The 11,119-nt window shown below is 40.1% G+C and overlaps 1 pseudogene; it reads left to right on the top strand.

Annotated features, from left to right (window-relative positions):
* The first annotated feature begins 2,013 nt into the window (after positions 1-2,013).
* LOC131728041 (GTPase IMAP family member 9-like) lies at positions 2,014-8,436 on the top strand (annotated as a pseudogene).
* The last annotated feature ends 2,683 nt before the right edge of the window (positions 8,437-11,119 follow it).

Here is an 11,119-nt window from a genome sequence, read left to right as displayed (position 1 = left end):
GAGTACTTTACGCATAGTTAATTTACATATCAACCCCCACCTTTCCCATTCATTTGCATGACGTCGAGTGAAAAGCCCGGTTTACTCAAGTAAAATAAACTGAGCGAATGGAAACCCAGAAAAGCTGTGCTGTGCTGTGGTTTCTAAGGACCTGGCAGTGCCTCGGGCTACAGGATGATTTCAATGTGTCTCCGTTTGACATTCCTGACCGGCTCTTTATTTTATACAGTGCCAGTTCAATTGAAACATTGAATCTAAAGCACAGGTAAAGATTTTCACTGTTGATCTACCAATATACTCCAACAGCACCCGTCTGATTATTCTTTCCAGCATTGCTTATCCCTATAAGTGTACAGGCTCCAGTTTCAACTTCTTATTCATCCTCCCTTCACCTAATGCAATACAATACACATGTATTTTTATATAGCATCCTCCCTTCACGTCATGGCATCCCACCGCGTTGTGCAAACAAAACCAGAGAGCTCAAATATACAACACACTCCAGTTACATGCAATTATAGAAAAGCACATTCAAAAAAGTATTCTTTAAGAACATAAGAAAGTTTACAAACGTGAGGAGGCCATTCGGCCCATCTTGCTCGTTTGGTTGTTAGTAGCTTATTGATCCCAGAATCTCATCAAGCAGCTTCTTGAAGGATCCCAGGGTGTCAGCTTCAACAACATTACTGGGGAGTTGGTTCCAGACCTTCACAATTCTCTGTGTAAAAAATGCGCCTCATATTTTCTGTTCTGAATGCCCCTTTATCTAATCTCCATTTGTGACCCCTGGTCCTTGTTTCTTTTTTCAGGTCAAAAAAGTCCCCTGGGTCGACATTGTCTATACCTTTTAGGATTTTGAATGTTTGAATCAGATCGCCCAGTAGTCTTCTTTGTTCAAGACTGAACAGATTCAATTCTTTGAGCCTGTCTGCATACGACATGCCTTTTAAACCTGGGATAATTCTGGTCGCTCTTCTTTGCACTCTTTCTAGAGCAGCAATACCCTTTTTGTAACGAGGTGACCAGAACCGAACACAATATTCTAGGTGAGGTCTTACTAATGCATTGTAAAGTTTTAACATTACTTCCCTTGATTTAAATTCAACACTTTTCACAATATATCTGAGCATCTTGTTGGCCTTTTTTTATAGCTTCCCCACATTGTCTAGATGAAGACATTTCTGAGTTAACATAAACTCCTAGGTCTTTTTCATAAGTTACCTTCTTCAATTTCAGTATCTCCCATATGATATTTATAATGCACATTTTTATTGCCTGCATGCAATACTCTCTATTACACTTTTCTCTATTAAATGTCATTTGCCATGTGTCAGCCCAGTTCTGAATGCTATCTAGATCATTTTGAATGACCTTTGCTGCTGCAACAGTGTTTGCCACTCCTCCTATTTTTGTGTCGTCAGCAAATTTAACAAGTTTGCTTACTATACCAGAATCTAAATCATTATTGTAGATTAGGAATAGCAGAGCACCTAATACTGATCCCTGTGGTACACCACTGGTTACCTCGCTTTAATTTAGACTTAAAAGAATCCAGTGTTTCAACCTGCCTGATGTCAACCGGAATAGAGTTCCACAAACGAGGAGCACAACAGCACAAGCTCCAGCTGATTTAAGACGACTTTTTGGAACAATTAAGAGTTCTGCATTTTGTGATCTCAAAGAGCGAGTAGGAATATACAGAGTTAGTGTTCTTGGAGAGAGGAGGGCCCTAATCCATGAAGGACCTTATAAGTTATTACAGCAACTTTAAAATCAACTGGGTAGCTCATTGGTAATCAATATAAGGACCTGTGCACTGCAGTGATATATATGTTTGACAGTATCACTGGAACCACAAGAGTCCTGCAGTGCTTGTAAGAAGTGTGGCTTCTTGTGTGTTTCAACAATCAACCAATGGTGTACAAGTAACATTGCACTGTAGGCGTGTCACTGGCTTCAGATCCTACATATAGAAACACAGACCAGAGTTCATTCAGATTACCAGCGCAGGGACAGCAGAGACAATGGCTTCAGGTGAGGGACATTTTGAACTTTCAACTAGACTACTGCATGGTAATAAACTATATTATATACATTGTTTAGATACACACGAATGTAGCATCTCCTGCAATTAATGTATCACAAATAGAAATGAATTACAAATGAATACATATTATGAACTAGATACTGATGATGTCGGTAAGTTATAATAATAATAATAATAATAATAATAATAATAATAGATGTATTTTCCTTCAAGTTTAGACAGCTAGGGAATAATGTTTTCTGAAGTGTTGTCCATAGATTTCAAGTGCTTGATACACTTTTTTTTTTTTTTTTTAGAAAAATAGGTCATGCAGGATTCAAAATGAGCAAACAGCACTATATTAAGACAACCAATAACAGAAAATGAACATTTCAGAATAGAAGTAATTTCTCAATTCTGGGCTATTGAGTGCTTAATAGTTATGGATAAAACATATAACAAAGATTTCAAAGCTACACTTTTACTCTAGTAATTGGCTTATATTTAGATATAATAAAAGATAGCAAATATATTGTTCTTCAGAATGACCCATAGAGTAATCCATGTTATCATTCCTTGGGAAATATCATTATTCTTGGATCTATTGCATTACCTAATGTAAAGAACAAGGAGCGAGAAGGGTTCAAACTATTCATTAGAATTCATGTCAAGGGGACGTTATTTCATAACAAACTATTCCACGGTGTGCGGATCACAGATATTGAATCACAGGTATTGAAGTGTGTGGATCACAGGTATTGAAGTGTGTGGATCACAGGTATTGAAGTGTGTGGATCACAGGTATTGAATCACAGGTATTGAAGTGTGTGGATCACAGGTATTGAATCACAGGTATTGAAGTGTGTGGATCACAGGTATTGAAGTGTGTGGATCACAGGTATTGAAGTGTGTGGATCACAGGTATTGAATCACAGGTATTGAAGTGTGTGGATCACAGGTATTGAATCACAGGTATTGAAGTGTGTGGATCACAGGTATTGAAGTGTGTGGATCACAGGTATTGAAGTGTGGGGATGACAGGTATTAAAGTGTGTGGATCACAGGTATTGAATCACAGGTATTGAAGTGTGTGGATCACAGGTATTGAATCACAGGTATTGAAGTGTGTAGATCACAGGTATTGAATCACAGGTATTGAAGTGTGTGGATCACAGGTATTGAAGTGTGTGGATCACAGGTATTGAAGTGTGTGGAGCACAGGTATTGAAGTGTGTGGATCACAGGTATTGAATCACAGGTATTGAAGTGTGTGAATCACAGGTATTGAAGTGTGGGGATGACAGGTATTAAAGTGTGTGGATCACAGGTATTGAATCACAGGTATTGAAGTGTGTGGATCACAGGTATTGAATCACAGGTATTGAAGTGTGTGGATCACAGGTATTGAAGTGTGTGGATCACAGGTATTGAAGTGTGTGGATCACAGGTATTGAAGTGTGTGGATCACAGGTATTGAAGTGTGTGGAGCACAGGTATTGAAGTGTGTGGATCACAGGTATTGAAGTGTGTATTTCTGGCTGAGTTATCAGACCTATGCACTTAATAGAATATGCCTTCTATTATCTGTTAAATAAATGTCTTCGTATTAGACATTTGTATTTCTAAGATACATCAGAAATGTAAAAACGATATACTTTTAGAAGATTTGTAATTACCTGTGAAGAACTGACAAGTTTGTTTTGCACACCTGTGCTGGTTTGATCATCACTGTGAGATGAGATTGCCTTTTATAGCAGCATCACCATCTCTGTGTTTCATCTTGTTTTCATGTGGTGCTACTTTGATATTTTCATCTTTCTGTATCTACAGCTGTGGCTACAAGTTTCGCATCACCTAGAATTTTAGGATTGAGACATAATAAAAAACTATATGAACATAATTTAGACATTTTATTTAACATCATGTAATCAATCATGATATTGCTTAAAAAAAAGTATATACCGGAAGCCATAATAGTAGTACAACATTTTTTGCCTCAAATCTTTCATTAATGAGATAAACAATTGCACCGTTCTTAGTTTTTTGACTGACTTGCATAATGTTTGTGTTTAAGGGGTTTCTTTTTGACATCCCTGATCCCGCTCTTGGGAAAACAAATTTCCCCTTGGAGCTAAATGGAGAAAACTGTGTATAAAAAGAATGGCTTTTAAACTGAATACATTGACAGATTTGATCTGTATTGAACATGGGTTTCTCTGTCAGCCTGGCCACTCTGACATATCATCACTACTCTGAGTAGTTTTTGCTTATCTGAAATCCCCAATATGCGTGTCAAAGGCATCAGCTTTCATGCTCAGCCTTATACAACTGTGTAGGGCTGGCAAAGGCAACCAGTAGGTACTGTACAATACATCTACAGCACAGCCACAGGATTTAACAAAGGTGAGTTCAACTGCCAAACCACCACTGTTTATATTATTTATTGTAAAGAATGTAGGGCATGATTGCAACAGTCAAGCTTCTCTCCAGTCTCTCTGCATTTCAATCAACACCACCACCATTTCAAACAGCACTAAGTCTAGCATCACTCCAGCATTTCAACCAACACCACCACCATTTCAAACAGCACTGAGAGTCTAGCATCACTCCAGCATTTCAATCAACACCACCACCATTTCAAACAGCACTGAGAGTCTAGCATCACTCCACCATTTCAACCAACACCACCACCATTTCAAACAGCACTGAGAGTCTAGCATCACTCCAGCATTTCAACCAACACCACCACCATTTCAAACAGCACTGAGAGTCTAGCATCACTCCAGCATTTCAATCAACACCACCACCATTTCAAACAGCACTGAGAGTCTAGCATCAGTCCAGCATTTCAACCAACACCACCACCATTTCAAACAGCACTGAGAGTCTAGCATCACTCCAGCATTTCAACCAACACCACCACCATTTCAAACAGCACTGAGAGTCTAGCATCACTGGATTTCAACCAACACCACCACCATTTCAAACAGCACTGAGAGTCTAGCATCACTCCAGCATTTCAATCAACACCACCACCATTTCAAACAGCACTGAGAGTCTAGCATCACTCCAGTCTCTCTGCATTTCAATCAACACCACCACCATTTCAAACAGCACTGAGAGTCTAGCATCACTCCACCATTTCAAACAGCACTGAGAGTCTAGCATCACTCCAGCATTTCAACCAACACCACCACCATTTCAAACAGCATTGAGAGTCTAGCATCACTCCAGCATTTCAATCAACACCACCACCATTTCAAACAGCACTGAGAGTCTAGCATCACTCCAGCATTTCAACCAACACCACCACCATTTCAAACAGCACTGAGAGTCTAGCATCACTCCAGCATTTCAACCAACACCACCACCATTTCAAACAGCACTGAGAGTCTAGCATCACTCCAGCATTTCAATCAACACCACCACCATTTCAAACAGCACTGAGAGTCTAGCATCACTCCAGCATTTCAATCAACACCACCACCATTTCAAACAGCACTGAGAGTCTAGCATCACTCCACCATTTCAATCAGCACGCATGCATATCAGGTTTATACGGAAGAAAGACCAACGAACAACAAGAAACAGCACAACGAATCGCCCATTCACAATGAACTAAACACAACTATACCAGGACAAAGTTCCACTTAAGACCTCACACTATCTATGATCCTTCACATCTTTGTATTTTTATTTTATTTATTTGATCTCATTCGTGGATAATTAGCACACACCCACCCCTCTTAAGCTCAAAACATTCCAACATTTGAAGACATTGAAAAATACTTGTAGTTGAAATGTTTGTCATTGAATTGTGTTGTAAATTCACTGTTTAAACCTCAGCTTTCATGATTTCAAAATGTACATTTACAAATAAAGATATTTCTATTTCTAGGATTAGAAAATAACCCTTTCCTTTCTTCTAGCAGGACCAAGCCATGAAGCTGGAGCAATAGAGGGTGTACAAACACAAACTCCCAGCTCCTCTGAAATCAGGATTGTGCTGTTTGGGAAAACTGGAACTGGGAAGAGTGCCGCAGGGAACACCATCCTGGGAAGAAAGGAGTTTGAGGCGAAAGCCAGCTCCAAATCAAAAACCAAGAAGTGTGTTAAGAGAACAGGAGAAGTTGCTGGGAGACGCGTTGCTGTGGTTGACACACCAGGCTTGTATGATACGAAGATGTCTGAAGAGGACGTTAAAAGTGAGATTGCGAAATGCATCGCCCAGTCTGCCCCGGGACCCCACGCTTTCCTCCTGGTGATACAGGTGGGCAGATTCACAGAGGAAGAGAGGAAAACAGTGAAGCTAATCAAGATGATTTTTTGGTGGGAAAGCTACAAACTACATAATGATCCTTTTTACCCGCGTGGACGATCTGGAGGAAGGGGAGACAATTGAGCAATATGTTAAAGAAGCTGAAGATGATCTCGAGCAGCTGCTAATGGAATGTGGGTACAGGTATCACGCCTTCAACAACAAAGAAAAGAACGATCGCACTCAGGTCACAAAGCTCATAGAGAAAATAGAGACCATAGTGACAGACAACAACAACACCTACTACACCAGTGAGATGTTAAAGAAAGTAAATAAAAAAATAGAAGAGTAATAGAGATCATGAAGGAGAAGAAACAGCAAATAGACCTGGAGATACAGGAGCTGAAGGAAAAGAACCAGCGAGAGCTTCAAGAGAAAATGAGGCAGATAGAAGAGGAAATCCAAGACGAAGAAGAGAGAGAAACGAGAAAGAGAGCATTAATGTCAGAGTGTGAGGAAAAACAACAGAGAGAATGCACAGCTTTATTGACACGTTACAAGCAAAGAGCAAGAAAAGAAGCAGAAAACTCCAATGCTATAGTGCAATACGCAATAAAACTAGTGAAAAGGTGGGACGCAATAGCAGCAGCAGCAGCAAACGTAACAAAATGTTCTATACTGTGAGGTCCAGTGGAGCAGTGTCAGACAGTCCCAACAGCAACAGCACACACCCAGCATGCACTATACACCCACCCCTCGTTATACTGCGGATTCTGATACATCGCGGTCCTGGAGTTGGCTCCCCATTTTTACTGTCTATCTGCGTGTACCTACATAGGCACTTAGAATTACTGTTTGTTTTATTTTGTACTGCACATCACAAACAATAATACACAAAACAATTAAAAACAAAGCATTAATACCGTGTTGTTCTCATATACACACGTATTGCACAATAACACAAAGCAAATTAAATATCTACTTGCTGAAGGGTTTTTTATTTTAGCCAACAAGGTGTTCACATGTGGCAGCAATGCACTAGCAAAAGCCACAAGGCAGTGACGTCAGCTCCCTAGCAACAAGCCTCCTATGTTCTTGTTCGGAATGGATTATTTCAATGGAGCAGGTTTGTGCATTTTAGAAATGAGAGGAAGACTCACAAAATTAATTGGAGACTGAAGTTGATGAGACGCAATTACCTTCCGCTGTTCGAATTAAAACGGTGTGCTGCTTTTCATACGAAAAATGAGAAAAAGCGGGTTGCATAGAGGATTTATACTGGACTCTTGACACCCCTGATAAAACGAGGGACTGGTTGTACAGTATTTGTTAGCTTATTTGTTTTTCTATGGGTCTCTCACTATATCGTGGCCCTTGATATATAGCGAATCTATATTGGACCCCGGCACCCACGATATATATGGAGTGGGTGGTGTATCATGTATAACGAATGCTGTTGTAATGTTACACAAATGGTACCTGGTTTATATTTTCTTGTGCATTCTTTTCGCACAACTATGATTATAAATGTTTAGTTCTCTATTGGGTATTGTGATTTCTGTAGTTAAATCTGTGATCTGTGATAGAAGAATATTGTTGTTCACTTGCTGTTAAATAAAAATAAATTCTCTGTGATTGATGGCCTGTGTACCTGTGTATCTGTACATTACCAAGTAACACATCCTGTCTGCTCTCTCCAGCAGCGCTTCCCCAGTACAGTCAGTCAGTTTATTAATAATCAAAATAAATTCTCTCTGATTGATGGCCTGTGTCCCTGTGTATCTGTACATTACCAAGTAACACATCCTGTCTGCTCTCTCCAGCAGCGCTTCCCCAGTACAGTCAGTCAGTTTATTAATAATAAAAATAAATTCTCTGTGATTGATGGCCTGTGTACCTGTGTATCTGTACATTACCAAGTAACACATCCTGTCTGCTCTCTCCAGCAGCGCTTCCCCAGTACAGTCAGTCAGTTTATTAATAATAAAAATAAATTCTCTGTGATTGATGGCCTGTGTCCCTGTGTATCTGTACATTACCAAGTAACACATCCTGTCTGCTCTCTCCAGCAGCGCTTCCCCAGTACAGTCAGTCAGTTTATTAATAATAAAAATAAATTCTCTGTGATTGCTGGCCTGTGTCCCTGTGTATCTGTACATTACCAAGTAACACATCCTGTCTGCTCTCTCCAGCAGCGCTTCCCCAGTACAGTCAGTCAGTTTATTAATAATAAAAATAAATTCTCTCTGATTGATGGCCTGTGTACCTGTGTATCTGTACATTACCAAGTAACACATCCTGTCTGCTCTCTCCAGCAGCGCTTCCCCAGTACAGTCAGTCAGTTTATTAATAATAAAAATAAATTCTCTGTGATTGCTGGCCTGTGTACCTGTGTATCTGTACATTACCAAGTAACACATCCTGTCTGCTCTCTCCAGCAGCGCTTCCCCAGTACAGTCAGTCAGTTTATTAATAATAAAAATAAATTCTCTGTGATTGATGGCCTGTGTCCCTGTGTATCTGTACATTACCAAGTAACACATCCTGTCTGCTCTCTACAGCAGCGCTTCCCCAGTACAGTCAGTCAGTTTATTAATAATAAAAATAAATTCTCTGTGATTGATGGCCTGTGTCCCTGTGTATCTGTACATTACCAAGTAACACATCCTGTCTGCTCTCTCCAGCAGCGCTTCCCCAGTACAGTCAGTCAGTTTATTAATAATAAAAATAAATTCTCTGTGATTGATGGCCTGTGTACCTGTGTATCTGTACATTACCAAGTAACACATCCTGTCTGCTCTCTCCAGCAGCGCTTCCCCAGTACAGTCAGGCAGTTTATTTGCACGTTGTTTTATAACAGTCGGCTGATTCAAATCGCTTTCCTGTGTTATAAATATTCTGTACGTTTATACACAGTGATGTTGTTGTTATTAGAGGTTAAATAAGTATAACACTGAGTTTTAATATTTTAATGCACAGACATGCATGGAACATGGGTGTTTACAAGCTTCATATATATATTAGTGACGGGGCAGAAGCCCTGCACATGTTAATAGTGTTTTGTGTAGTTTTGTATTTAAGTGTGGCAGGGATGGGGTTAATTCCAATGTGGAATGTGGCTGGGTCTCGATCGAATAACCGATCAATCAAGTCCCAGCCATGTGGTATATAAAGGGAGCCTGAGTCTTTGTTTGTGGAGGTAGTTAGGAGAAGAGTTGGGAGTACAGCTGTGCGGGAACATGGGTGTTTACAATATGATTAAGCCAACGATAAGCTTTCTATATAATCTACATAGACTGATGTTACCCTGAATGCTAAATGTGTTGGAGCCCATGATATTGTCCTTTCTAACAAGTCTGACACAAACCATTTTGGCTGTTACTTCATCAAACCCTTGTAAAATAAATAAATAAATAAATAACGGACTCCTGAGTGACGCATCCAGTAAAAGCACTCGGTAGACGCGGGTTCGAATCCAGGCTATTCATTTGCCGACCGTGGACGGGAGCTCCCAGGGGGCGGCACACTATTGGCCAAGCGTCTTCCGGGGGGAGGGAGGGTTAGGTCGGCCAGGGTGTCCTCGGCTCACCACGCACCAGCGACCCCTGTAGTCTGTCCGGGCGCCTGCGGGCTTGCCTGTAAGCTGCTTTGTCTTCCGACGCTGTAGCCCTGGGTGGCTGCATGGTGAGTCTGCAGTGTGAAAAAAAAAAAAGCGGTCGGCTGACGGCACACGCTTCGGAGGACTGCGTGTGCTCATCTCGCCGCTCCCGAGTCAGCACGGGGGTAGTTCTGATATTACGTTATTATTAGTAGTAGTATTAAGTCCCACTTTAACAGGCTTACTTGTATGGCCGTTTTTTTCATAAATATTTAGCTATACAGTTACACTTATGCGGGTAGGTGATTCTACAACGTAATTGTACGCTACTTGCAGAGTAAACAGAAGCCTTACGTACCTTAACCACATTAACAATGTTAATGTTGTGCTCATTTTTATAAAATCGAATTTTACTGACATCCCTGTATGGTAACAGGCGTTTGTGAAAAACAGGACAACGAGCCAAAAACAGAATTTTAAACTTAAATATTGTACTATATTATTCTAATAAACATTTGTACTTACTCCCTCGCCATTCTCGTAAAATCCTCATTTAGCTGTATTTTCTTTTCATGCGATGCAGTTATCTAAACCGAGCACTTTTTTTCCCCCAGACAAAAATGCATAACTAATGCATTAATTAAAAAACAAAGGTACCGTAGCCAGTTTGAAATAAATAATTTCCTCACAAGTCACAGTACTTCACACTCCCTCCAGTTTGTCCGAAACTAGCAGTTGAAACACAAGCGAACAAGCGACTCAGCTCAACAAAGCCTGATAGGCTACAGTAGAATGGCAGTGATTATACAAAGAACCTGAGTGGTAGGGATTTCTGTCAGTCAACCCACGATAACTTTTTTTTTTTAACGGAGTTTGGATCGTCAACTAAACTCAAAAGCTGATTGGTTATTCTATCACGTAACTAAACTCAAAACCTGATTGATTAATCTATTTTGATAGGCAACATCATAGACGATGAGCGAAATATGGATTACGTATTATTGCGTATCATCTCTGATAAAAGCGTACCCGCGTATTACCAACTCAAAATGCGCAGCGGATACGGAAAATGTGTAGAGGTTAGCAGGTCTGTAGTATTAAAGCAGATTGATTTTCTGGTAGTAGGTTTAGTCTATGGTAGTATTAAAGCAGGTTGATTTTCTGGTAGTATTAAAGTAGGTTTATTCTATGGTAACCCCCTCACCAAAATGTGCAAAATGTCTAAGACTTTTGCACA

The sequence above is a fragment of the Acipenser ruthenus genome, unplaced genomic scaffold (genome assembly GCF_902713425.1).
Source record: "Acipenser ruthenus unplaced genomic scaffold, fAciRut3.2 maternal haplotype, whole genome shotgun sequence".
NCBI lineage: Eukaryota > Metazoa > Chordata > Actinopteri > Acipenseriformes > Acipenseridae > Acipenser > Acipenser ruthenus.
The sequence above is the reverse complement of the archived record's forward strand: the minus strand, read 5'-3'. Positions and strand labels throughout refer to the sequence as shown.